The following is a 25,698-nucleotide window of genomic DNA, read 5'->3' as shown; positions in this document are numbered from 1 at the left end:
CCTCTCCTAGGGGCGGGATTCACTGTGGGGTGGGGTGGCCTGTCTGGTCTACTTGCACACTGCCAGGCTTGTGATGCTGGGGATCTGGCATCTTAGCTGGGGTGGGTAGGCAAGGTGCACGGGGGCAGGAGGGGCAGGCTTAGCTTGCTTCTCCTTAGGTGATCCACTTCAGGAGGGGCCCTGTGGCAGCAGGAGGGAGTCAGATCCTCTGCCGGAGGTTTGGCTCCACAGAAGCACAGAGTTGGGTGTTTGCGCGGAGCGAGCAAGTTCCCTGGCAGGAACTGGTTCTCTTTGGGATTTTGGCTCGGGGATGGGCGGGGGAGATGGCGCTGGCGAGCGCCTTTGTTCCCCACCAAACTGAGCTCTGTCATCAGGGGGCTCCGCAGCTCTCCTTCCCTTTGTCCTCCAGCCTTCCCGCTTTCTGAGCAGAGCTGTTAACTTATGACCTCCCAGACGCTAAGTCGCGCTTGCTGTCTGAACACAGTCCGTCAGGCCCCTCCGCTTTTTGCAAGCCAGACTCGGGGGCTCTGTTTGGCCGGCCAGCCGCCCCTCTGCCCCGGCTCCCTCCCGCCAGTCCGTGGAGCGTGCACCGCCTCGCCGCCCTTCCCACCCTCTTCCGTGGGCCTCTCGTCTGCGCTTGGCTCCGCCGACTCCATTCTGCCAATCCTCTGGCGGTTTTCTGGGTTATTTAGGCAGATGTAGGTGGAATCTAAGTGATCAGCAGTACGCGCAGTGAGCCCAGCGTCCTCCTACGCCGCCATCTTCCCTCTCAGCCTCCAATACATGGAGATTAAATAACATGCTACTAAACAATGAATAGATCAACCAGGAAATCAAAGAGGAAATAAAAACTAAATAGAAACAAAAGAAAATTGAAACACAATGATCCAAAACGCTTCAATTTTTTTAATGTTTATTTTTGAGAGAGGGAGAGAGAGGGGGAGAGAGAGAGAGAGAGACAGAGAGAGAGAGAATCAGAAGCAGGCTCCAGGCTGTCAGCACAGAACCTGACACAGGGCTCGAACTCACAAGCTGTGAAATCATGACCTGAGCTGAAGTTGGATGCTTAACTGACTGAGCCACCCAGGTGCTCCTGATCCAAGACATTTCAGATGCAACAAAAGCAGTTCTATAAGGGAAGTTTATAGGAATATAAGCTTACTGACAGAAGCAAGATAAATCTCAAATAAATGATATAAACTTACACATAAATGAGCTAGAAAAAACCAACAAACAAAACATAAACCAGCAGAAGAAAGAAAAATAAAGATTAGAGCAGAAATAAATGATACAGAAACTAAAAAAAAAAAACCCAAGCTACCCCCCCCAAATAATACAGCAGATCAATGTAACCAGGAGCTGATTTTTTAAAAAAAAATAATAAAATTGAAAAAGCTCTACCCAGACTTATCAAGAAAAAAAGAAAGGACTCAAATAAATAAAATCAGAAATTAGGAGAAATAATAATGAGTACCACAGAAATACAGATAATTAGAATATTATGAAAAACTATATGTCAATAAATTGGACAAACTGGAAGAAATGAATCAATTCCTAGAAGCATATAAACTACCAAAACTGAAATAGGAAAAAATAGAAAACTTGGAGAGACCAATAATAAGGATAGAAATTGAATCAATAATCAACTCCCAAGAAACAAAACCGAAGGGAGCAGATAGCTTCACAGGCTAATTCTACCAAACATTTAAAGAAGAGTTAATACCTATTCTTCTCAAACTATTCCAAAAGATGGAAAAGAAAAGAAAATTTCTAAATTCATTCTATGAGTCCAGCATTACCCTGATACTAAAACCAGATAAAGACACCACTAAAAAAGAACTACAGACACTAATTCTGCCTCAACAAAATACTAGTAAACTGAATCCAATATTACATTAAATAAGTCATTCAACATGATCAAGTGGGATTTATCCCTGGGTTGGAAGTGTTGTTTAATATTTGTATATCTATCAACATGATACATCACCTTAGAAAAAGAAATGGTAAGAATCATATGATCACTTCAGTGGATGCAGAGAAAGCAGTTGACGAAATATAGCATCCATTCATGATAAAAAAAAAAAACCTCTCAACAAAGTAGCTTTAGAGGGAACATGTATCAGTATAATAAAGGCCATATATGAAAAACTTCCAGCTTATATCATCCTCAATGGGTAGAAACTGAGAGTTTTCCCTCTAAGGTCAAGAACAAGACAGGGATGTCCTGTCTCATCACTTTTATTCAACACAGTACTGGAAGTCCTAGCTAAAGCAATCAGACAGCAGAAAGAAATAAAAGGCATCCAAATTGGCAAAGAAGTAAAACTTTAACTATTTGCAGATGACATGTTACTCTATATAGAAAACATGAAAGGCTCAACCAAAGAAGCTGCTAGATATGATAAATGAATTAAGTAATGTATGGAAATATGTTTCATTTCTATACAGCAATAACAAAGCAGCAAGAGAAATCAAGTAATTGATCCAATTTACAATTGCACACAAAACCATAAGACACTTAGGAATATACCTAACCAAAGAGGTTAAAGAACTGTACTCTGAAAACTGTAGAACAATGATGAAAGAAAATGGAGATAACACAAAGAAACAGAAGACATTCCATGCTAATGGATTGGAAGTACAAATATTTTTTAAATGTCTATATTACCCAAAGCAATCTACACATTTAATGCAATTCTTGTCAAAATACTAACAGCATTTTACACAGAACTAGAAAAAATAATTTCAAAATTCGTATTGAACCACAAAAGAGCTCCAAAAAGAAGCAACCTTGAAAAAGAAAATCAAAGCCACAGGCATGGCAATTCCAAACTTCAATTTATACTACAAAGCTGTAGTGATCAAAACCACATGGTGCTGACAGAAAAAGAAACACATAGACCAATGGAACAGAACAGAAAACCCAGAAATGAACCTGCAACTATATGGTCAATTAATCTTCCACAAAGCAGTAAAGAATATCTAATGAGAAAAGTCTCTTTAACAAATAATGCTGGGAAAACTGGACAGCAACATGCAAAAGAATGATACTGGTCTACTTTCTTGCATCATACACAAAAACAAATGCAAAATTGATGAAAGACCTAAATGCAAGACAAGAAACCATCAAAATCCTAGAAGAGAACATAGGCTGTAGCTTCTTTGACATAGATCATAGCAACTTCTTTCTAGATATGTCTCCTGAGGCAAGGGAAACAAAATAAAAAATAAACTATTGAGACTACATCAAAATAAAAATCTTCTGCACATCGAAGGAAAAAAATCAACAAAACTAAAAGGCAACCTGAGGAATGGGAGAAGATATTTGCAAATGACATATCCAATAAAGGGTTAGTATTCAAAATATATAAAGAGCTTATAAAATAACACTCCAGAAATGAATAATCCAATTAACAAGTGGGCAGTGGGCATGAATAGACATCACATGAAAAGATGCTCAATATCACTTACCATCAAGGAAGTGCAAATCAGAATTACAATGAAATATCATCTCACTCTGTCAGAATGCCTAAAATGAAGAACGCAAGAAACAACAGGTGTTGGTAAGGATGGGGAAAGTGGGCAACCCACTTGCACTGCTGGTGGGAATGCAAACTTGTTCAGTCACTGTGGAGACCAGTGCAGAGGTTCCTCAAAAAGCTAAAAATAGAACTGCCCAGGGGCCTCTGGGTGGCTCAGTCCGTTAGGCATCATATGTCAGCTCAGGTCATGATCTCACTGTTCATGAGTTCGAGCCCTTCGTCAGGCTCTGTGATGACAGTCCAGAGCCAGGAGCCTGCTTCAGATTCTGTGTCTTCCTTTCTCTCTGCCCCTCCCCAGTTTTCTCTCTCTCTCTCTCTCTCTCTCTCTCTCTTTCTCTCTCTCTTAAAAATAAATAAACATTAAAAAAATAGAACTACCCTATGATCCAGCAATCTTACTACTAGGTATTTACTCAAAGGATGCAAAAATGCTAATTCAAAGGGAAACATGCACCCCAATGTTTATAGCAGCATTATCTATAATAGCCAAAGTATGGAAACAAAAAACAATTATGAAAACAGCTCAAATGTCCACTGATTCATGAATGGATAAAGGAGATGTAACATATATACTCAATGGAATATTAGTGATAAAAGAGAATTAAATCTTGCCATTTGCAACAATATGGATGGAGCTAGAAAGTATTATGCTAAGCAAAATAAGTCAGTCAGAGAAGGGCAAATGACAAATGATTGTACTCATATGTGGAATTTAAGAAATGAAACAAATGAGCAAAGGTAAAAAAAAAAACAGTGAGAGAAATGCAAACCAAGAAATAGACTCTTAACTATTGAGAACAAACTGATGGTTACCAGAGGGGATTTGGGTGGGGAATGCATTAAATATGTTCTGGAGATTAAGGAGTGCACTTGTGTTATCATTGGGTGATGTATGGAGGTGTTGAATCACTATATGGTACACCTAAAACTAATATTATGCTGTATGTTAACTGGAACTTAAATAAAAGCTTAAAAAATAAATAAGAAAATATAGTAAGAGTGCTAGTTGTATTAAGAAGAAATTAAGGGGTACCTGGGCGGCTCAGTTAGTTGAGCATCTGACTTTGGCTCAGGTCATGATCTCATGGTTCATGAGTTCAAGCCCCATATCGGGCTCTGTGCTGACAGCTCAGAGCCTGAGGCTTGCTTTGGATTCTGTGTCTCCCTCTCTCTCTGCCCCTCCCCCACTTGCACTATGTCTCTTTCTGTCTCTCAAAAATGAATAAACATTAAAAAATTTTTTAAAAAGAAGTTAAGCTGACTTTGTAAACAGAAGAGCCAATTAGCCTGTTTTAAAATTTACTTTTATTCTTCATAACACACTCAATAATAAAGCAAAAAAATGTGGTATAACTATAGAACTTATATCTTTATGCCTAATATTATATAAATTTATTAAAAGTATTTTATAAGCCTCTGTTATTCATATTTATGTACCTGGCTTAGCTCTTCTCACCTGAAGCTTTTGGGGCAGGTACCATGTCTTTCTCATCTTTGTGTTCTCAACAATCTTAGTCCAGGCTTGGGACATGGTAAGTCCTCAAAGGTGTTACTGATTGGTATTGAATTGGCAGGAATATTCTTGAGAATGATAACTGATCTGCATTGGTCTGAGACTGGAATAAGCCATATTACACAGTGTGGGCCTTGGCCAATAACTCTTAACTGATATCCTTAATAACAGGCAAGGAAACAGAATCATTACTTTATGCAGATGTAACCAGTTGGTAGCTACAGGTTAAAACTGAATAATTTTGAAAAATGAGTTAGGAGATGTAACTAGGGTGAATGCCTAGTAAGTTTGTGTAGTTTCCTTTTTGTTGTTATTGTTTCAAGTTTTCTTTTTATTCCAGTTATTTGACATATAGTGTAATATTAGTTTCAGGAGTAGAATTTAGTGATTCATCAGTTGCATATAATACTCAGTGCTCATCACAACAAGTACCTTCCTTAATAACCATCACATATTTAACCCTTCCTGCCACCAACCTCCATCCAGCAAACTTGTTTGTTCTCTACAGTTAAGAGTCTGTTTTATGGTTAGTCACTCTCATTTCCCCCCTTTTTTTCATCTCTTTCATTTCTTAAATTCCACATATGAGTGAAATCAATATGGCATTTGTTTTATTTCACTCAGTATATTTCACTTAACTTATTGTTTATTTCACAAAGCATGATGCACTAGCTCCATCCATGTCATTGGTAATGGCAGTATTTCATTCTTTCTGATGGCTGGGTAATACTCCATTTAATGAAATATATGTATAAATATTCTTTATCTGTTCATCAGTTGATGGACATTTGGCTCTTGATAATTTGGCTATTGTTGGTAATGCTGCTATAAATATTGGCTTGCATGTGTCATTTTGAATCAGTATTTTTGTATCTTTTGAGTGAATACCTAGTAGTGCAATTGCTGGGTCATAGGATAGTTCTATTTTTAACTTTTTAAGGAAACTCCATACTGTTCTCCAGAATGGTTACACCAGTTTTCATTCCCACCAAGAGTGTAGGAGGGTTCCCCTTTCTCTGTGTCCTCATCAACATCTGTTTTTTCCTGTGTTAATTTTAGCCATTCTGACAGGTCTGAAGTGATATCTCATGGCAGTTTTGATTTGTATTTCCCTGATGATGAGTGATGAGCATCTTTTCATGTGTCTGTTGGCCATCTGGATGTCTTCTTTGGAAAAGTGTCTATTCATGTCTTTTGCCTATTTCTTCACTGGATTATTTGTTTTTTCGGGTGCTGAGTTTGATAAGTTCTTTATAGATTTGGATACTAACCCTTTATCAGATATGTCACTTGCAAATATCTTTTCCCATTCTGAAGGTTGCCTTTTAGTTTTGTTGATTGTTTCCTTAACTGTACAGAAGATTTTTCTTTTAATGAAGTCCCAATAGCTCATTTTTGCTTTTGTTTCCCTTGTCTCAGGAGACATATCTAGTAAGAAGTTGTTATGACAGATGTCAAAGAGGTTTCTGCCCATGTCTTTCTCTAGGATTTTGATAGTTTCCTGTTCCACCTTTAGGTCTTTCATCGATTTGCATTTATGTTTGTGTATGGTGTAAGACAGTGGTCTAGTTTCATTTTTTGTATGTTTCTCTCCAGTTTTCCCATTTGTTGAGAAACTGTCTTTATCCATTGGATATTCTTTCCTGCTTTGTTGAAGATTAGTTGACCATATAGTTGTGGGTCCACTCCTGGGTTTTCCATTCTGTTCCATTGATCTATTGATCTGTTTTTGTGCCAGTGCCATACAGTCTTAATGACTACATCCAGCTTTGTATTAAAAACTTGATGTCCAGAATTATGATGCCTTCAGCTTTGCTCTATTCATTTTTGTTTTTTTGTGGTTTCATACAAATTGTAGGATTGCTTGTTCTAGCTCTGTGAAAAATTCTGGTGGTGTTTTGGTGCAGATTGCATTAAATATGTAGATTGCTTTGGGTAGTTATAGACATTTCAACAATATTTGTTCTTCCAATCCATGAGCATGTAGCATTTTTCCATTTCTTTCATAAGTGTTCTATAGTTTTCAGGGTACAGAACTTTTGCCTCTTTGGTTAGGTTTATTCCTAGGTATCTTATAGTTTTTTGGTGGAATTGTAAATGGGACAGATTCCTTGATTTCTCTCTCTGCTGCTTAATTTTGGTGTATAGAAATGCAACAGATTTCTGTACATTGATTTTGTATCCTGCGACTTACCTGAATTCATATCAGTTCTACCCAATTTTTTTCGTGGAGTGTTTCTGGTTTTCTACATAGAGTATCATGTCATCTGCAAATAGTAAAAGTTTGACTTTTTCATTCCCAATTTGGGGGTCTTTCATTTCTTTATGTTGTCTGATTTCTGAGGCCACGACTTTCAGTACTATGTTGAATAACAACGTTGAGAGTGGACATCCCTGTCTTCTTCCTGATCACAGTAGAAAAGCTCTCATTTTTCCCACATTAAGGATGATATTAGCTGTGTGTCTTTCATATATGGCCTGTATGATGTTGAGGTATGTTGTCTCTATCTCTACTTTATTGAGGGATTTTTATCATGAATGGATGCTCTACTTTGTCAAATGCTTTTTCTGTCTGAATCAATTGAGAGTAGCATATGGTTCTTAATCTTTAAAAAAAAAACGTGGTACTGCATGTTGATTGATTTGCAAATATTGAACTATTCTTGCAGCCCAGGATTAAATCGCACATGATAGCAGTGAATGATTCTTTAATGTACTGTTGGATTCGATTTGCTAGTATATTGCTGAGAATTTTTGCATCCACATTCATCAGGGATATTGGCCTGCAATACTCATTTTTAGTAAGGTCTTTGTCTAGTTTTAGAATCAAGGTAATGTTGGCCTCATAGAATGAGTTTGGAAGATTTCCTTCCATTTCTATTTTTGGGCACACTTCAAGAAGAATGGGTACGAATAGTTTCAAATATTTGGTAGAATTCCCCTGGGAAGCCATCTGGTCCTTTACTTTTGTTTGTTGGGAGATTTTTTGATTAGTTATTGAATTTTTTTGCTGGTTCTCAATCTGTTCTAGTTTTCTATTTCTTTCTGTTTCACTTTTGGTAGTTTATGTGTTTCTAGGAATTCCTCCATTTCTTCAAGATTGCCCAATTTGTTACCATATAATTTTTCATAATATTCTCATAGTTGTTTGTATTTCTCTGGTGCTGGTTCTGATCCCTCATTTCTTATTCATGATTTTATTTATTTGGGTCCTTTCTCTTTTCTTTTTGGTAAGTCTTGGTAGAGGTTTATCATTTTTAAAAAATTCTTTCAAAGAATCAGCTTCTGGTATCATTGATCTGTTCTATTTTTTTGTTTGTTTCTGTATCATTTACTTCTACTCTAATATTTATTATTTTCCCTTTTCTGCTTGCTTTAGGCTTCATTTGTTATTTTTTTCTAGCTCTTTTAGGTGTAAAGTTAGTTTGTGTATTTGGGATTTTTCTTGCTTCTTAAGGTAGGTGTATATTGCTATATACTTCCCTCTTATGACTGCTTTTCCTGCATCCCCAAAATTTTGTACTTTAGTGGTTTCACTTTCATAGTTTCCATGTATTTTTTAAATTTCTTCTTTAACTTTATGATTGACCCATTTATTCTTTAGTAGGGCGTTCTTTAACCTCCATGTATTTGTGGTCTTTCCAAACTTTTTCTTGTGGTTGACTTCAAGTTTCATAACATTGTGGTTGGAAAATATGCATGGTATAATCTCAATCGTTTTTTACTGATTGAGGCCTGATTTGTGACTAGTATGTTATCATTTCTGATGAATGTCCCAAGAGCACTTGTAAAGAATATGTATTCTGCTGCTTGATGATGAAATGTTCCAAATAAATCTGTTAAGTCCATCTGGCCCAGTGTGTCATTCAAAGTCATCATTTCCTTGTTGATTTTCTGTTTAGATTATCTGTCTATTGCTGTAAGTAGGTGGGTTGTTAAAGTCCCCTAGTATTATTTCATTATTATCATTGAATTCCTTTATGTTTGCTAGTAATTGTTTTACATATTTGGGTGCTCAGGTTGGGGGGCATAAATATTTACAATTATTAGATCTTGTTGGATAGACCCCTTTATTATGATATAATACCTTATTCATCTCTTGTTAAAATCTTTTGTTTAAAATCTAGTTTGTCTTCTATAATATAGCTACTCTAGCTTTCTTCTGACATCCATTTGCAAGATATATATTTCCCCATCCCTTCAATTTCAATCTGCAGGTGTCTACAGGTTTAACATCAGTCTCTTGTAGGCAGCATATAGATTTGGTCTTGTGTTTTTATCCATTTTGGCACTTTATGTCTTTTGATTAGAGCATTTAGTCCATTTACGGTCAGAGTGAATATTGATAGATATTAATTTAGTGCTATTTTATGATTATTTTTGTTGTTTCTGGAGGTTTTCTCTTTTACTTTATAGTCTTCTTAACTTTTAGTCTTAATTTCCTATTCAAAGAGTCCCGTTTAATATTTCTTATAGGGTTGGTTTAGTAGTCATAAAGCCCTGTAGTTTTTGTTTGTTTGGGAAACTCTTTATCTCTCTTTCTATTCTGAATGACAGCCTTGTTGGATAGAGTATCCTTGTCTGCATATGTTTCCCATTCAGCATGTTTAATGTATTATGCCACTCCTTTCTGGCCTGCCAAGTTTCTGTGGACAGATCTGTTGCTGACCTTATGTATCTTCCCTTGTAAGTTAGGGACTTATTTTTTCTTGCTGCTGTTAGGATTTTTTTTATTTATCTCTATATTTTGCACAATTAACTATGATATGTCTTGGTGTTGGCCTGATTTGTTGATTTTGATGGGAGTTCTCTGTGCCTCCTGGATGTGGATGTCTGTTTCTATCCCTAGAGTAGGGAAATTTACAGCTATTATTTCCTCAGATAAACCTTCTGCCTCCTTTACCATCTCTTCTTCTTCTGGGACTCCTATGATATGAATGTTAGTACATTTGATGGAGTCACTGAGTTCCCTACATCTACAATAATGGTCCAATATTTTTCTTTGTGTCTTTTCAGCTTCATTATTTTCCATAATTTTATCTTCTATATCACTTATTCATTCTTGGCTTCTTTCATCCTTGTGGTCATTCCACCAGTTGATTTTACATCTTGGTTATAACATTTTTGTTTCAGCCTGATTAGTTTTTAGATCTTTTATCTTGTGGTTACAAACTCCCTGGTGTCTTCTATGTTTTTCTCAAGCTGAGCTGGTACCCTTGTGGTTGTTGCTTTAAATTCTGGATCTGGCATATTACTGATATCTGTTTCGATTAGATCCCTGGTGAGAACCTTTTTGTTCTTTCTTTTGGGATGAATTCCTCCATCTTGGCATTTTGTCTAGGTCTCTGTCTTCCTCTGTGTTTTAGGTTTTGGAAAACCTGTTATGTTTCCTGCTCCTGAGAGTAATGACTTTATATAAAAGAGGTCATATATTGTCCAGGGCCTGGCACTGCAAGAAGTAAGTATCTGTGGTGTTTCCTGTGTGCACTCTGTTATTGTGTTTTGGCTGCTCTTTTCCCCATGTCTGTCTTGTGCAGTGTTTCTCCTTGACTGCAGTGGGGAGTGTTTGGACCTTGGCCAGATTGTGGTCGGTTTCTTCTAGACGAGCTCTTGTCTGCTTGTTAAAAGAGATCTGATGTGATTTCCACTAGAGCTGAAGCCTTGTGGCACTCTATGGTCAGTAGACATGGTGTGTGTGTGGGTGTGGGTGTGTGATGGTCTTCTGTGTGAAGGGCCTGCTGCTCTGATTCTCAGGCACACTTGCCCAGAAAAACAGCACCTGCAGAGTGCAGGGGGCAGACCTTGTTGTAAGCGGTTTTGGCCACTAGTGTTGGTGCCATCTGTTTTGCTTACAGAAGTTAGTTTATGCTGAAGAGGGGAGGACAGAAATGGCACCAGACCCTTCCCTCATTCTGTAGAGGGGATTTTACACCCACCACTGTCCAGGAAGCCCTCCAAGATGAGCAAATAATCTCCATTCTTGTGTCTTGGCATCCCTTAGATCCCTGCATTCACCCTGTTTGTGTCTGAGCTGTGTGCCTTCCCAGTAGTGCATTGCACATGTGTTTTATTCCAGGCAGGCAGGCAGGCAGGGTGTTTTAAAACTCTCCCAAACTTTAAAGACTTGGCATTGTGGGGATTCATGCTTGTCTGAGGGAGGGTCTTGCTGCACTGGGACTGATATAGGTTTGTCCCAGAAGGGCAGTTGCATCAAAGTGCAAAGCCTGGATTTTGTAGTAAAGCACAGCAAAGAGTCAGTGCCTAGGTTAACTGCCCTCAGCAGGTACCTCTGCACCTATGCTGAGGAGTGGGGCTCCTGATGGTTCTTGTCCCCAGAGAGGCAATGCCACCTTTACCTTCTGTGCTCCAAGAAGGGGGAACCATCTCTCCCAGTGTGTCACAGGAGATCCTCAGATCATGCCATCTGTTACTGGGCTATCTGCCCCCTTTCTCCACAGGAACACTGCAGCACCTGCCAGGCTCCATACTGGCCATGTTATGGACCTCTAAAACTCCAGTCTTTGAGCCTCACTTGTTGTAAATCTCAGGAAAATCAGCCCCTCTACTTTTACCAACCAATGGCTTTGAGGTAGTGTTTTCTTTGTGTGATCTCCTGTGCATTCCTCTCTCTGTCTCTGTCTCTGTCTCTGTCTCATCTCTCCCTGTGGCCAGAGATGCCTCCCCTCCACAATACCTGTGTTCCATTTCTCCTCCAAATCACATATCCACACCTCCTACCTTCCACAATGTGGCCTCTTCTCTCCCTCTAGTTGTGCAGTTTGTTCTGTACATCCTCAGATTAATTTCTTGTGTATTCACAATGGTTTGATATTTATCTACCTGTGTTGGAGTGAGGAGGCAAGCCTAGGGTCCTCCTACTCCTCTGCCATCTTAGCTCTTCCCCACCCCCAAGTTTGTATAGTTTCTTAAATATCAGTCAGGAAATGTAGTGTTTTGTTGCAAGTAGAACTAGGAAGGAGGGAAGGAAGGAAGGAAGGAAGGAAAGAAGGAAGGAAGAATGAACAAGCTAGGTATACATGTGAAAAGCAAGCTTTAATTTGTTCATAAATCAGCAGTGAGGAGGTAGTTCTCAACACCATCTTGATCATACATTTTTAAATTTTTTAATGTTTATTTATTTTTGAGAGAGAGAGAGAGAGAGAGAGAGAGATAGCCAGCAGGGAAGGGGCAGAGAGAGAGGGAGGCAGAGAATCCAAAGCAGGTTTCAGGCTCTCAGCTGTCAGCAAAAAGCCCAATATGGGGCTCAAACTCCCCAGCTGTGAGATCATCACCTGAGGTGAAGTTGGATGCTTAACTGACTGAGCCACCCAGGCACCCCCTCCTCAGAATCTTCTAATTGCCTATAGGAGCAAATATAAATTTTTTTCCCACTAATTTATACTAAGTTGCTTCTTAGAGTCCCTTTTGTTACGTAAATCTGTTAGCATAATATCAGATTTGTTTCTCTAAGACATATCCAATTATTTGAAAAATTTTACCTGTGATACCTGGGCACTCTTTACAATAAGAAATGGCAGGAAAAAACGTAACTTAGCAGTGTCCTAGTGTTAAGGCTTTCCTGAGGATTTGAAACCAAACGTGATCACAGATTGAGTCATATGAGAAGGGGTAATAGTTATGTTCCCACACAACTGTTAGGTGAAACCAGGTCACTGTGAACAAGTCAATAAAAAAGGAAGTACATGTCAGGATACTGAAAACAATTCTTAAACAGAAATACTCCATTGACTGAAGCTTCCCTAAAGGGAAATAAAAATCTCTGATTAGGATTCAATGACGTAGTTTTATAGAATTTTAGAGGTAGAACAAAACTTAGAATGCATCTAATTCAACTCTCTTTATGACCCAGAAAGATAAAATGATTGCAAAAGTAACACACAGAATTAGTGGCAGAGTCAGGATGCTTGACTCTACTGCTATTTTTACTACACAACACTGTTACGTTATAGATAATACAAGCTCTAGCACTAAACACTGACATAAGACAAATTCAAATACTGGTACAAATCATGGCAGTTGAACAAACTGTTGTGAAGACAACTGCACATAAGCCAAGGATCGATCTATTTCTTGATCCTCTTTTTGGTTATAATATGAGACTATTTTTAATGAATATTAGAAGTTACAATTTTCATTTTAACTTTCTTGCTTCTCTTCTATTCAGTCTATCCTTATCACTTATGCCAGATTATTCATCTTAAAACACAGTTTTAATCATATCACTTCCCTTTCAAAGGTCTCCAGTGACTTAAGTTAAGCTTGATGCAGCATTTAAGACCACAATAATATTCTAACATTATAGTGTCACTCTCCATCATTTATTATATGTATAATATATAAATGTGAACTTATGACAAACTCCATCCTTATTTGGTCTCTTTTCCTTTGCTCAGGCCATTTTGTCATCTGATATGTTCTTTTTCCTCATTGCTATCATATGTAATTCTAATAATCTTTATGACTATCTCTTACATCATATCCTTCTTAAAAAATTTCCTTGTCTTCTGTAACATTGTGATATGTTAGTCATATCAAAAAGGATGTATTAGCTGCTTACTATATGTCAATTCTATCCTAGACACTTTGGAAAATAAGACACAAACCCTGCACATCAAAAGTTTACACTCCACTAAAGGGAGACACAGATGTGTTAACAAATTAATTCACTGCACCACTACAGCTGTAGCAATAGAAGAATATAAAGGACATAGAATGGAAATACAAATTGTTCATGTATGTTAGTAAAGGCTTCATAAAATATAGAAGAGTAGGGCAGGTGGAGAAGAGCATTTTAGGCAGGGTTAGAAAGTAGAATGAACAAAGCCTTGGAGATAAGAAATAACCTGATATGTGTAGGGAAAAGTAACAATGTGATAAGGATGAAATATAAGATAAAGGTGTGTGCAGCTGTGCATATTTGGGTGTATGTATCTGTATGTCATTGGACTATGGGGTTTGAAATTCTAGAGAATTTGGGTTTATCCTCTAGGGATTAGGGAGCTATTATAGGGTGCAGAGTGAGAGAAAATACTGACATGTAAATGAAAGTGGAAGTGGAGCAGAAAAAAATAGAGTTTGGTCATCCCTGAGGTTTAATTTTCTTGGTGAAATAAGAAATGATGGTGTCTGGTGAGAAAAAGATGGCTTCACTTGGGTTCAGGTCTTCTGACAATTGGTAAAGGTTTGAATGGTAGCTCTGGGAAATGGAATAGAACTATGACCAAGACTCTGAAGGCCCAAGAGAAATTGGATAGTGTAGATTTTTAGTGGCCCCAGTCTACACAATTATGTGATTTATCCCAGTGGTGTTCAACAGCATGCATGTAGGAAAGAAAAAAATACAAATGGTTAAATTGGTATAAGATTGGGAGTAACAGAGAAAACTTACGGAAGAACAATAGGTAAGGAGATTGATTGAGAATGCTACCAAAAGGGTGGTTAACAATGAAACTATGAAGTTTTAACAGATTGGGAGAAAAGGGAGGGACCAAGGGACTGGAAGATTCACTGAGATTTAAGAAGTGGTGTAGTAGCAATAAGGGTGTGAGAGAACTGAAAGTCTAGGAGTTTGTGGTGAGAGTGTGGTACAATGGAGTTTCAGATTTCAGTTGTGTGATAATAAATTGAGGTTCCAAGTATGGCCATGGAATGAGTAGGTAAGGTAGAATGTGAATGCATATTGTTCTAAATAAGGAGGTCAAATAAGTTAAAATCAGTTTCCTAGATTGGTTGTTTATATGGAATATGAAGTTACAAAGGTGATAGCAGGATTTGGGGTAAAGAGGAAAACCACAAGCCAAATGCTAACTTATTCAGTGAATTAGGGAAAAATAACTAGGAGGTCAATAGATGGTGATATTAATAAGGAAGATTAAAGGGTGGCAGAAGTGAATGGCTGTTTGCATTATAGTAGAAAAGTAATGATTTAAAATGGCACTAGGAAGCCAGGAGACATTGAACAGACTCTCTAGGTTTCACAGTAGATGAGATGTAGAAAAATAAGCAGCTTACTTTTGATGGGGAGGACCAAGTTTTACATAAGACAATGAAGCGGTTGGAGAATTATTTGAAGCGATTTAGGATGTAGGAGAACTTATAATGAAAATGGTGTTGTAGAGGGCACAGTGAAGAGAGAGTTTGTAGAAAGGTTAAATGTGGAAGGAAGAATCAGGAAGTACAGGGTATTCTCAGGACGACAGAACCTTGGAGAGCAGTTGACCACAGTGGCCAATGGTTCAATTACAGAATTCAATTTTGTATTTCTACCTGTTTGTATTTTTTCTTATAGTAATTTGTATATTTACATAATGTCCACTACTAACTTTTAGACACTTTTGAGGATAAAGGTAAGATATAATTTATAATAAAATAGTTTCTGTAGAACCTAGTAAGGAACATTACACTTGTTGCTCCGTAAATATGTTGAATCAGACCAACTCATTTCAGAATTGTTTTACTGAGTCACCTTAGATGTATAGTTCTTTTATTATGTTACTACTTATTTTTCCTTTGTTGTAACTTTTGAAACAGGAGCAGGGATTTTTTTCCAGAGCATTTTATGAAAGCAAAAAATAGGTACAACTGTGTATAAGAGATAAATTTAAGCTGCTTGTTTCTCATCAAACTACAGTGATACACAAGTATGGGGACACCTTGGTGACTCATTCGGCTAAGTGTCTGATGCTTGATTTGGGGTCAGGTCATGATCTCATGGTTTGTGAGTTCAAGCCCTACACAGTGCAGAGCCTGCTTTGGATTCTTTGTCTCCCTCCCTCTCTACCTTTTCCCTGCTCTCTCTCTCTTTCAAAATAAACAAATAAACATTTAAACAAAACAATATGAAAAATGATACACAAGTCTGGCAGCAGAATTATGACTTACTGTGCATAAGCTGAATGTGAGGCCAGTAATTTCAACTAGATTTCAAGTTCCTTGGAAACAGGGATTATATCTTCATGTTTTCTTTTCCCACTTTACTTCCTTTTATACTTCCCCAGTTTTCTTCTAGAGTGGTTACCATAGTAATTTGCATACACAGCAGGAACACAATGAATGTCTAGTGAGATTCTATGCCATTATTTTTTTAAAGTTTATTTATTTTGGGAGAGAAAGAGAGAGAATCCCAAGCAGGCTCTGTGCTGTCAGCAAAGAGCTCCATGTGGGGCTCCATCTCACAAACCGTGAGATCATGACCTGAGCTGAGATCAAGAGTTGGATGCTCAATGGACTGAGTCACCCAGGCACCCCTCTATACCATTCTTTTAAAAGAAAATTGTATTACTGAGCCATGTCAGTAGAATGTGCTTTTTGCTATTCAAAGAACAGGTGCCAGATTGAGTCGAAGTGATTTTAGAGATCCTGTTCCAATGTACTTTTACATGTTTAAAAATGAAACCTATGAATGGGAGTGAAGTAGTGATGACTTGCTCAAGAGTGTATTGATAATGACAGGGCTGGGACTAGAACCCAGGCACTACAACCTTCAGTCCAAATCTGCTACTACCACACTGATACCCCAATACCCACTCTTCCCTTTGGTCTCCTTTTGTCAATGACAGTTTTTTTCAGATAGCCAATTGAGGTTGTTAGTGTATCTAAGATCTGTGAAATGCGAATGTTTGATGTTTATCTCTTTGGTTCTCTCTTTCCCTTGGATAACTTAACTCTCATGTTTTAAAATGATCACTTTCATGTGGATGACTCAAATCTCTGTCTCAGCCACAAACTATTCACCTGAACTTTAGTCTTTCATTTTCAACTGCCTAGAATATTGCTCTTCTTGAATCTTATGTTTTTCCCCCTCAATTTAAACATGCTTAAATACAAATATATTATCTTCCCTCCCAAATCAACTCTTCCAAAGGACTTTTTTTTTCATTGACATTAAACATCTTCCAGTCACTCTGGCACAGAAGCTGGTAGAGTTGATCTTTACTGACCTCATTTCTCATGTGTAAATTCAAAGTTCTGTTGAGGTTTATCTTGCAGTTCTCCTGACCTTCTCTCACCAACTTAGATCAGGATCCTTATATCAGCATATCTTGTCTACTTGAAGATACTCAAACTATGTACCTTCTTTCACTAGACAAAGAGGTGAACTTGGAAAATGTATACTTATACTTCAAAATTTAAGTTGAAGTTTTTATTATTTGTAAATGTTCCCTTGTTTGTGGTACTATTACCATATTTATTAGAGTGCTGTAATCACTCTTTTTGATTACATATCTGTCATATCCATTTAGACAGTGAGCCTATTAATGACAGTGAGTCTGCTTTATTCAGTTTTGCTCTCTTCCTCTCCTAATTGAGCAACTTTGGAAGAATAACTGTGCAGTATTAGGCACTTTTGAGTAATACAGTATTTAATTCCTCAGGATGGGTGTCTAGGGGTGGGTGGAAGAAGGAGCAAGTTTTTAGTGTGGAAACACAGATGCTATTGTGCAGGAATCTAGATAATGGCATAAAGTGGAAGTAAAATATGGACTTCGCTAGCAGGGTAGAGTCTATTAAAAAAGAAACCTGAAAAAAAAGTGTAAGGGACCGTGACCTGTGGATGAACACTAAAAATCACTGGAGAAGAAAGTAAAAGGGGTGGGGCAGAAGAATCCACATATTTAGGAAGGAACAGAAGGCAAAGAACATAAAACCAAAAAAGCAAAAGTAGTTTAGTGGGACTGAAGGAGAAATCAGAAGTGGTATAGGTGAGAGATTGATGAGAATCCCAAGACCCAAGGATGTGTCTGGCTATACAAGGTTTGGGGTTTCGGGGTTTATGAGTATTTTTTAATTCAGCTTCCAGGAGAGACTTAAAGATTAAATCAATATTTGGGGGTAGTTTATGATTACATTAAGCATAATGCCTCACGCAAGACTTCCTTTACCTTTCTAATAAATGCTAGCATGCACCGGATGGTGTGTGCATGTGTTGGACGACTGCCAACAGGGATAGGGTGAGGAGGGCAGGGCCAAGGCAGAAGAGGAAGTGGGGGAGGTTAGGACATAGGGTTCAGTCTTCTAAGGCAGATACTTCTGCTGAGCAGCGGCAAGATGCAGGAAGCTTAATTTTCATGAAAGTACAGCTCAGTGGGGCCCTACTTTTATTTGGCCAATGCCACAGTGACCTTTTTGCTTTCTTTATGATCCTATTATTGCCAAATGATAAAAGTTAGTTGTTCTGTTTACCCTATAAAGATAATCTCAAGGAGGTGAGGTACAATTTTTCCCCAGCTTTATTAAAGTATAATAGACAAATAAAATTGTAATGTATTTAAAGTGTACATATACATTATGAAGGGATTCTCCCCATCAACTTAATAAATGGGGACAAAGTTTAGTTAATTTTTTAATACAGCAGGTGTTTGTTGAATGATGCATAATAAATAGGAGAACCAGCAAATATAAATGTTTTGTTAACTGTAGAACACTACACAAATGTAAATTTTTATGACTCTTTTTCATACTCATACTAGGCTCAGCTCAGGTTCTATTTCCTGACACCTACTTTGACCACCCCATTCTACACTAATATCTCTCTTCTTTCAACTTGTGTTATGTTTATTGTCTTTACCAATAATATGGCAGTCATTATTCTATTATCTTGTATCTTTTAATGAGAATAAATCTTGTCTCCATAGGTAGATTGTGAACTCCCATAGGGTGGGAGAAAAAAAGTCCAGCCTTTTTATTCTTAAGCTCTGTGAACCACAAACCTAGCCTGTCACAATGTTTTGCAAATAGAAAAATGTGTAATAGAGGCACCTGGGTGGCTCAGTCGGTTAAGCATCTGATTTCTGTTCAGGTCATGACGTGGTTCCTGAGTTCAAGACCTACATTGGACTTTCTGCTGTTAGTGCAGAGCCTGTTTTGGATCCTATCTCCCTCTTTCTCTACCCCTCCCTCACTTGTATGTTTTCTCTCTCTAAAAAATAGAATTAAAAAAAGAAAAATGTGCAATAAGTGCTTATTGAGTGATTGGTCATTAATTGGAGCAAAGCTACACATCCTCCATAAGGTTTTAATCTATAAACAACATGGCTTGTATTAATGATTTCCAGTGGCTTTCCTCCATGGCAATAAATAATTTTGGGGAGGGGAGCAGAAAGACCCTCCTCTCATCACTATAACTTTATTATCACAATAAGTAGCTTTTTAGGTTGGCATTTCCATGGAAATGCTTAGCGGCATTCTCACTGGTATTAGAAACTACATGGGAGTCACTACATTGTTGACATTTCTAAGAAGTTTTTCCCTCCAATAGCTTATTTACCATTAAGGGGAGAACATTACATTAATAACACTGGGCCACTCTGTTGTCAGACAGCTGGATTCCAAACCCAGGACAGTGTTAAGCCCTAAACGAACTTGGAATGTGGTATTCAGAGCTAAAGACACAGTGTGTTCCTTTACATAGTACTGTGACACAAATGTTTTATCCTGTATAATCAGAATAAAGTGATCGGGAACATACCTGAAGGGATATACAAGTCACAAAATAGCAATAGAGATATTGAGGAGTGCATGGGTGTGGTGGGAGTGCATAGTGTGAAGACAGTTCTAACTTTAGTCTGGGTGATAGAAATATGTTACAGACAGCTTACATACTTTTGGACTTTTTATAAAGCACTAACTAGAGGGCTTACTTTCTTCCAGGGATACCTGTTAAGTCTTTACCTAATTACCAGCAACTTGGAATCCCCCTACGTTCTGAAACCATTGATCACAGCTGACTCTGAGGCCTGCCTCTAACTTCTTGGAATTTAGATGCCTGGATCTTAGAAGCAGGATAACTGTTTTCTAGGAGACTGTTTTTTATTGAAGACCCAAATAAGGTCTTCAAATAATTTAAATTCAGATTAAACAAATAGGTAACCAATTTATGATGAAAAGAAACTTTTTATATTTTCTGAGGCCTGAATTTCCTATGAACTTTGGAATATTTACATAAGGTGTGTCAGAGAGGTTTGAGTGTTGTTATTGTTAGCTTAATTCCACTTATTTTAAATCCATGACAACACAAATACAGCCATATGTAAAAACAGACTGTTAATCTCAAATAGATGAGAAATTTTAGGATTCTTACATGTTAGAGATCTTAAAATGTGATACCAAATTGGATTTTTCTTTCCTTTTTAAGGAGGGAATTAAAAAATAATAAAAGAAAGCCTGAATGTTCCAGGGGACTCTAGGTCTAGATATCAGCTCCTTTTCTTTTTCCATTAGCTACATTTAAGTAGGATCTCAAATGTCTGGGATGTATTGATTCTACAAACACTGTAAATATGATAATGACATTTTATTCATCAAAAGGAAAACCACCTCTGTGTTTAAATGCTCAGGGGTCTATGTTTACTTTTCTGTTTTGTGTCTTTCCCCCTATTTCTACCAGAGCCCATCTCTAACTAACTTGCCCCAAATATTTAAATATTTTTGTTTCTGTTTTCTCTCCTAAATCCAGAAGAAAAACTGGTGGGGCACAAAGAAAAGAGAAGTTATGATAGGATGTAGTAAAATGGGATGGAATGAGGAAGCAAGATAGAAGAGTTTTGCTGTGCACAACTTGTTTAAACAGTGGTCTTTTCTACCGGCCTATGAAGAATTATCAGTTGAAAGCAAAAGTAATTGTAACTAACACCAGTACTATAACATGAATTAATGGATCTGAGATGTCTGGATTTATCAAATCAAGTTAAATGGCTTACTTTGGTGCCTTTTCTGTAAGGATGAGAATGTGCCACCACCTGCTATGAGTACAGCAGACCTCTTAGCAGTTGTATTTCCTCAATGCAAATCAACAAATTGGCATGCACATTGAGGACTGCATAGGTATGGTAGAATTAAAAGTAACCAGAGAGTTGGCTCCTACTGGTGTCCTAAAAATAAGATGCTTACTTAGAATTGCTGATTGCAGTTGCTGATGCTTACTTAGAATGAGGCCCCTGTTTAGAGGTACAGTATTGGGAGCAGAAAGTATCTAGTCCTACTCCGTCCACATGCAGTCTTGTTATGTGTCTTATTCTCCTAGAATGGAATTTAAAGAAAATCCTTTTGGATGATGGTTTGTATTTTCAAGTCCCTTTCACTTTATCATTTTAGCAGATCTGAAAAATATCTTTATAAGCTCATTATTACATTGGATACATGAGGTAACCAAGAAATACTGATGTTCAACAATTTGCTAGAGGACACACAACTGATTAAAAGGCAAATCTAGGATAAACTTCCAGTTACCCAGGCCAAGTTTCCTTCCCATTGAAATACATGCAGCAAGGTAGTTTAAAGATACCACTGTTAGGTTGCAGAGTTTATGACAGAGTCCAGTTTCAAAGATAACTTGAAACAAAATATCTCCATGCTTGTTTATAGTAGAATAACAATATTTTTTTGGGTGCTCATGGTATGTATAAGGCACTATGCTAGTTATACTTGGGGAGAGGAAATTTAAAAGAATATATAACCTGACACCTTTTGTCAAGACTCTTGGTATATTTTGAGAAGAACTATATTTCTGTGGCTTTTATTTCTCAGGACTCTCTTCTTTCTCTTGACCGAAAATGTATGCACTGCACAAGTTTCAGTCTTTGGTCATCTCTTAGATTTGCTTTCTCTAAGATGGGCCAATCTTATGGCCTTGGTTGTCACATGCCCCAGATTTAATTTTGGCTTCCACCACTTAACCATCACTCACAGTCAGGGTCGTTATTTCCAACTATCCATAAGACATTGCTTCTTGGAATTTTTGCCATCTCCTCAAACTTGACAGGTCAAAAACAGAACTCATCACGTCTTACATTCCCAATTTCCATCCCCAAATTACCTATTGTTGTGTATAGTGTAGCACCACTTCCCAGATCCCACAGGTTCAAAATTTTAGGGACAGCTCTGACTTTCTTATGCTGCCTATATCTAACTCACCAATTTCCATCTATTATTCCTCTTAAATGTCTCCTTGAGTGTTTCTCCATTCCATTTCCACTGGTATCCACCTATCCTATAGTCTAATTAATTTCTACTCTTTAAGTGGCTTCTCCATCTCCAGTTTTCTCAAATGTACTTAAGCCTATGAAACTCTGCTAGATTAATCAACTAAAAATGTTTTTCCATCATATACTCATTTATTCAAAGCTTGCTGATATGATTTCCCATTAAAAAGTGCCCGGAATTCAAAGTCTAATAATCTGGGCTTGCATTTCTGTCCAAATTTATTTACTGTTACTCCTCAACTCAGTCCCTTTACTCTAGCCAAATCAGGTTCTTTGGTGTACACTACAGGTACCAAATTCACTTTTGATACAATGTATTTCTGTCATTTCTATGACTAGAATTGAGTGCAAACAACATACATTGAACACTTACTATGTGCACAGAAGGTTTGTTTAGCATGGTCCCATATTGTAGACGTTTATTTAAGCCTATCTCATTTTATCTCCTCTATGAAGCCATCTCCATTCAGCCCAACCCACTGCTATCTTTCTTCTCCAAACCCCTTTGCCATTAAAAATATAACATTGGTTTACTGTCTCATATTTTTATGTTCTGTAATTCTTATATCCCCACCAGCATTGTAAGTTCCCCAAGAGCAGAAACTTCATCTTACCTTTGTGTCACACACTGTATTGAGGTTAACTGACATTTGTTTAACTGGATTACAATAGATTCTAGATATTTTAATAAGAACATAAGAAATAACAAAATGGATCAAAGTAGATCAATGCAGAGCTATGTTATTTAAGAGATTATGATAGTTACCTTTCATGGCATCAAATCCACAATATTAGATATGTCCCTTAGGATCAGTGCCATCCTTTAATGCCTTATTATCAGTCAGTGATTTGCAAAGGCAAATTTATAATTTCCTGCACCATGGTAGAATCTTGCTTTTTCCCAGATAAGTACTTCCTAAACACATCAAAAGTTTGATTAAGAGTAAGAAAGCAAAGTAGTAGAAAATGAAATTGATGATTTTGGGCTAGGAAGACACAAAAATGCTGGATTCAGACTGGACTCAATCTGGAAACTTTCTTTTGCCTATACTGTTTGGGTTCACTGTCATTTATAGGAACTGATTGTCTAGTGCAGTCATTTGATTATTTTGGGGACCAGGGAAACAGTTTTTATTAAGGGTGTATTAAGGATGTAAATGTAGTACCTGAGGTCATTAATTTGATATATAAACAGAGACCACCTTTAGTTCTAATTGGGAAATTAATAGCAAAACAACAACAGAAAATATTTTTGAGTGATTGCAATAGATACCAAAACTTAAAATTATCTAGAAGCAAATTTCACTAATGTATTTGAAACATAGTACAGTCTGAAGTCCAGGTTTACTTACATTTTATTTTAGAATAATCAGCTGATAATTATATGTCATGGCCTCTCTCTAGTCTTCAAAACAATCAGAGTACTGAAAGGCAGAACCACTAAATTCAAGGATTTTTTTTCTTTTTATCTAGGGGTGGAACTCACCGACTCATTTGTTTACCCTTGAAAAAAGCTTCTTTGCTGCTAAGTAGAGTTATGTTCCTGGTCAAAATTTTTCATTGAAATGTATACAGTGTTGGCTCTGTGGAAACCTGGTGTATGTCAGATATGTCTAAATTACTAAATAGATCATGTAATTTCCTTATATCGATTTATAGTTGTGAGAGCTTTCTGTTTGCAGTTGCTAGTTAGAATCTGTTAGAAAATTTATTAATGCCTCTGAGTCTATTTCCTTATTTGCAAAACAGGGATAGTAACACTTACCCTGTCTAAAATGCATGAGGATGAGAGGTTCAAGTGGGATAATGAATGTGAAACTACTTTGTGAATAAGCTAGGTCATTCTTCACTATTTGTTTTACTTTTATCAGCAATGTGGAAACTTGTCTGCTTGGCCAAACTTGAGGGTTTGCATGTATACTCAGGATAACCCTTTATAGTTTTTTTTTTTCCATAATGAAAGAAACTGCCACTACAGATTAGAGAAACTCCTCTGAGCCCTTGAAATAAGATTCTAAAATATGCCTTATATTTCTTTTTCTTTTTTAAAATTATTATGAGGTACTTTATTTATTTATTTGTTTTTTATTTTATTTTTTATTTTTTTAAATTTACATCCAAATTAGCATATAGTCCAACAATGATTTCAGGAGTAGATTCCTTAGTGCCCCTTACCCATTTATCCCATCCCCCTCCCACAACCCCTCCTGTAACCCTCAGTTTGTTCTCCATATTTATGAGTCTTTTCTGTTTTGTCCCCCTCCCTGTTTTTATATTATTTTTGTTTCCCTTCCCTCAGCAATCAAAAAGAATTAAATCTTGCCATTTGCAACTACGTGGATGGGACTGGAGGGTATTATGCTAAGTGAAATTAGTCAGTCAGAGAAAGACAAAAATCATATGACTTCACTCATATATTTCTAACTTAATTGCAAATGTGCTGGAGACTTGGGTAGTGTTCCCTCTATATTTTGCCATATTGAGCCCCAACAGAAGCACTGAGCAACACTTGTTGACAGACTGATTAGATTATCAAATATCTGGCCAATAAGTAAAGTATAAAGAATTCATAGTAGCAGTCTAATTTAAAACAGGCAAGGCAGATTAGCTACCCTCAAACTCCTGGGAATTTGCTAAAATCCCAAAAAGCCAAAAGCCAAAAAGCCAAAAGAAGAATTTTACTACAAACTATTTTAGTCATAGCATTGAAACATCAAATCTTCTTACCTGCTACCTTCAAGACTGACAGTTTAGGGTCCTTTTGCATTCATTCTCAGAGGCAAGCTCCAAGTCTTCCGTAAATCGTCCCTTGGAGAGGTAACCTTCTTAGTGAGCTCCACAATGAATTTGAATACCCTAGAGGGTTCTAAAAGCACACTCCATTCACAGGGTGCCTGTTCTTTAGGCAGACTTCTTTGAAAAGATGAGTTGCTGCGATTTTCAAGAAGAAAGAGGGCAGGGCACATATGCTAGCCAATGTATACAGATTCTTCTTCCTCTTTCAGATTAGTCCTCACACTGCAAAGCACGCCTAAATTTGGCTTCTCTGGTGCAAAGTGGGGGAGGGGAAAGCAGAGGGAAGGAGGAGGAATAGAAACTGGAGACGTGCAGGTTGTTGTGTATATAAGTGAGATTTTATGCCTAGCTCTAGCAACAGAATCCTCGGGAAATCTTGTAGCTGCACTGAGATGGGAAGCAGGAAGGCGTATACTCTGTGAGTTTAGTTCTAATTTTTACGACTTAAGGGTGGTTAGAGTATTTGTAGGCGGAGAAAGATAGTCCTACCAGGATATGCTAATCTAACTGCCATTATGTGAAACTTGATTTTAGGCAAGATAAATTTCACCTCTCTTTCTTTTTTTTCTCTGTCTCCCTCACCCTCCTTGTATCTCTCTCTGTCTCCCTCACCCTCCTTGTATCTCTCTCTTTCTCTGTGTCTGTCTCTCTTTCCTTAATTGTATTTGTGGCTCTATCCATACTCTAAAAAATTATTTTTCTTTTTGGTGACTTATGTTCTGGAAAATAATTGTCTTAGTTTGAGTCTGATTTCCCCAAATCTCCATGACAGACATTGCCTCCATTGGATTAAAGGTAGTTTTGTTTCCATCATGCTGAGAATGACCTGGAATGACTAGACTTGCCA

At 37.3% G+C, this 25,698-nt stretch overlaps 1 protein-coding gene across 4 annotated transcripts in view; it reads right to left on the bottom strand.

The window, feature by feature from the left end:
* The window catches only part of CYSLTR1 (cysteinyl leukotriene receptor 1), a 40,782-nt gene extending 15,500 nt beyond the window's left edge, over positions 1-25,282 (bottom strand). Inside the window, exons 1-3 of one of the 4 annotated variants that reach the window (XM_040467873.1) lie at positions 24,783-25,282; positions 22,822-22,971; positions 3,472-3,529 (exon numbers count right to left, since the gene is read on the bottom strand). The gene's annotated coding sequence lies outside the window, so the exon portion shown is untranslated. The remainder of the gene's footprint in view (positions 1-3,471; positions 3,530-22,821; positions 22,972-24,782) is intronic. The other 3 variants (XM_040467871.1, XM_040467874.1, XM_040467872.1) reach the window with 3 other exon arrangements.
* Positions 25,283-25,698: the final 416 nt, after the last annotated feature.

Source organism: Herpailurus yagouaroundi, unplaced genomic scaffold (genome assembly GCF_014898765.1).
Source record: "Herpailurus yagouaroundi ecotype Mexico unplaced genomic scaffold, PumYag 67623, whole genome shotgun sequence".
Classification (NCBI taxonomy): Eukaryota; Metazoa; Chordata; class Mammalia; order Carnivora; family Felidae; genus Herpailurus; species Herpailurus yagouaroundi.
Note: the sequence above shows the minus strand (reverse complement) of the source record. Positions and strands in the feature narration are given on the sequence as shown.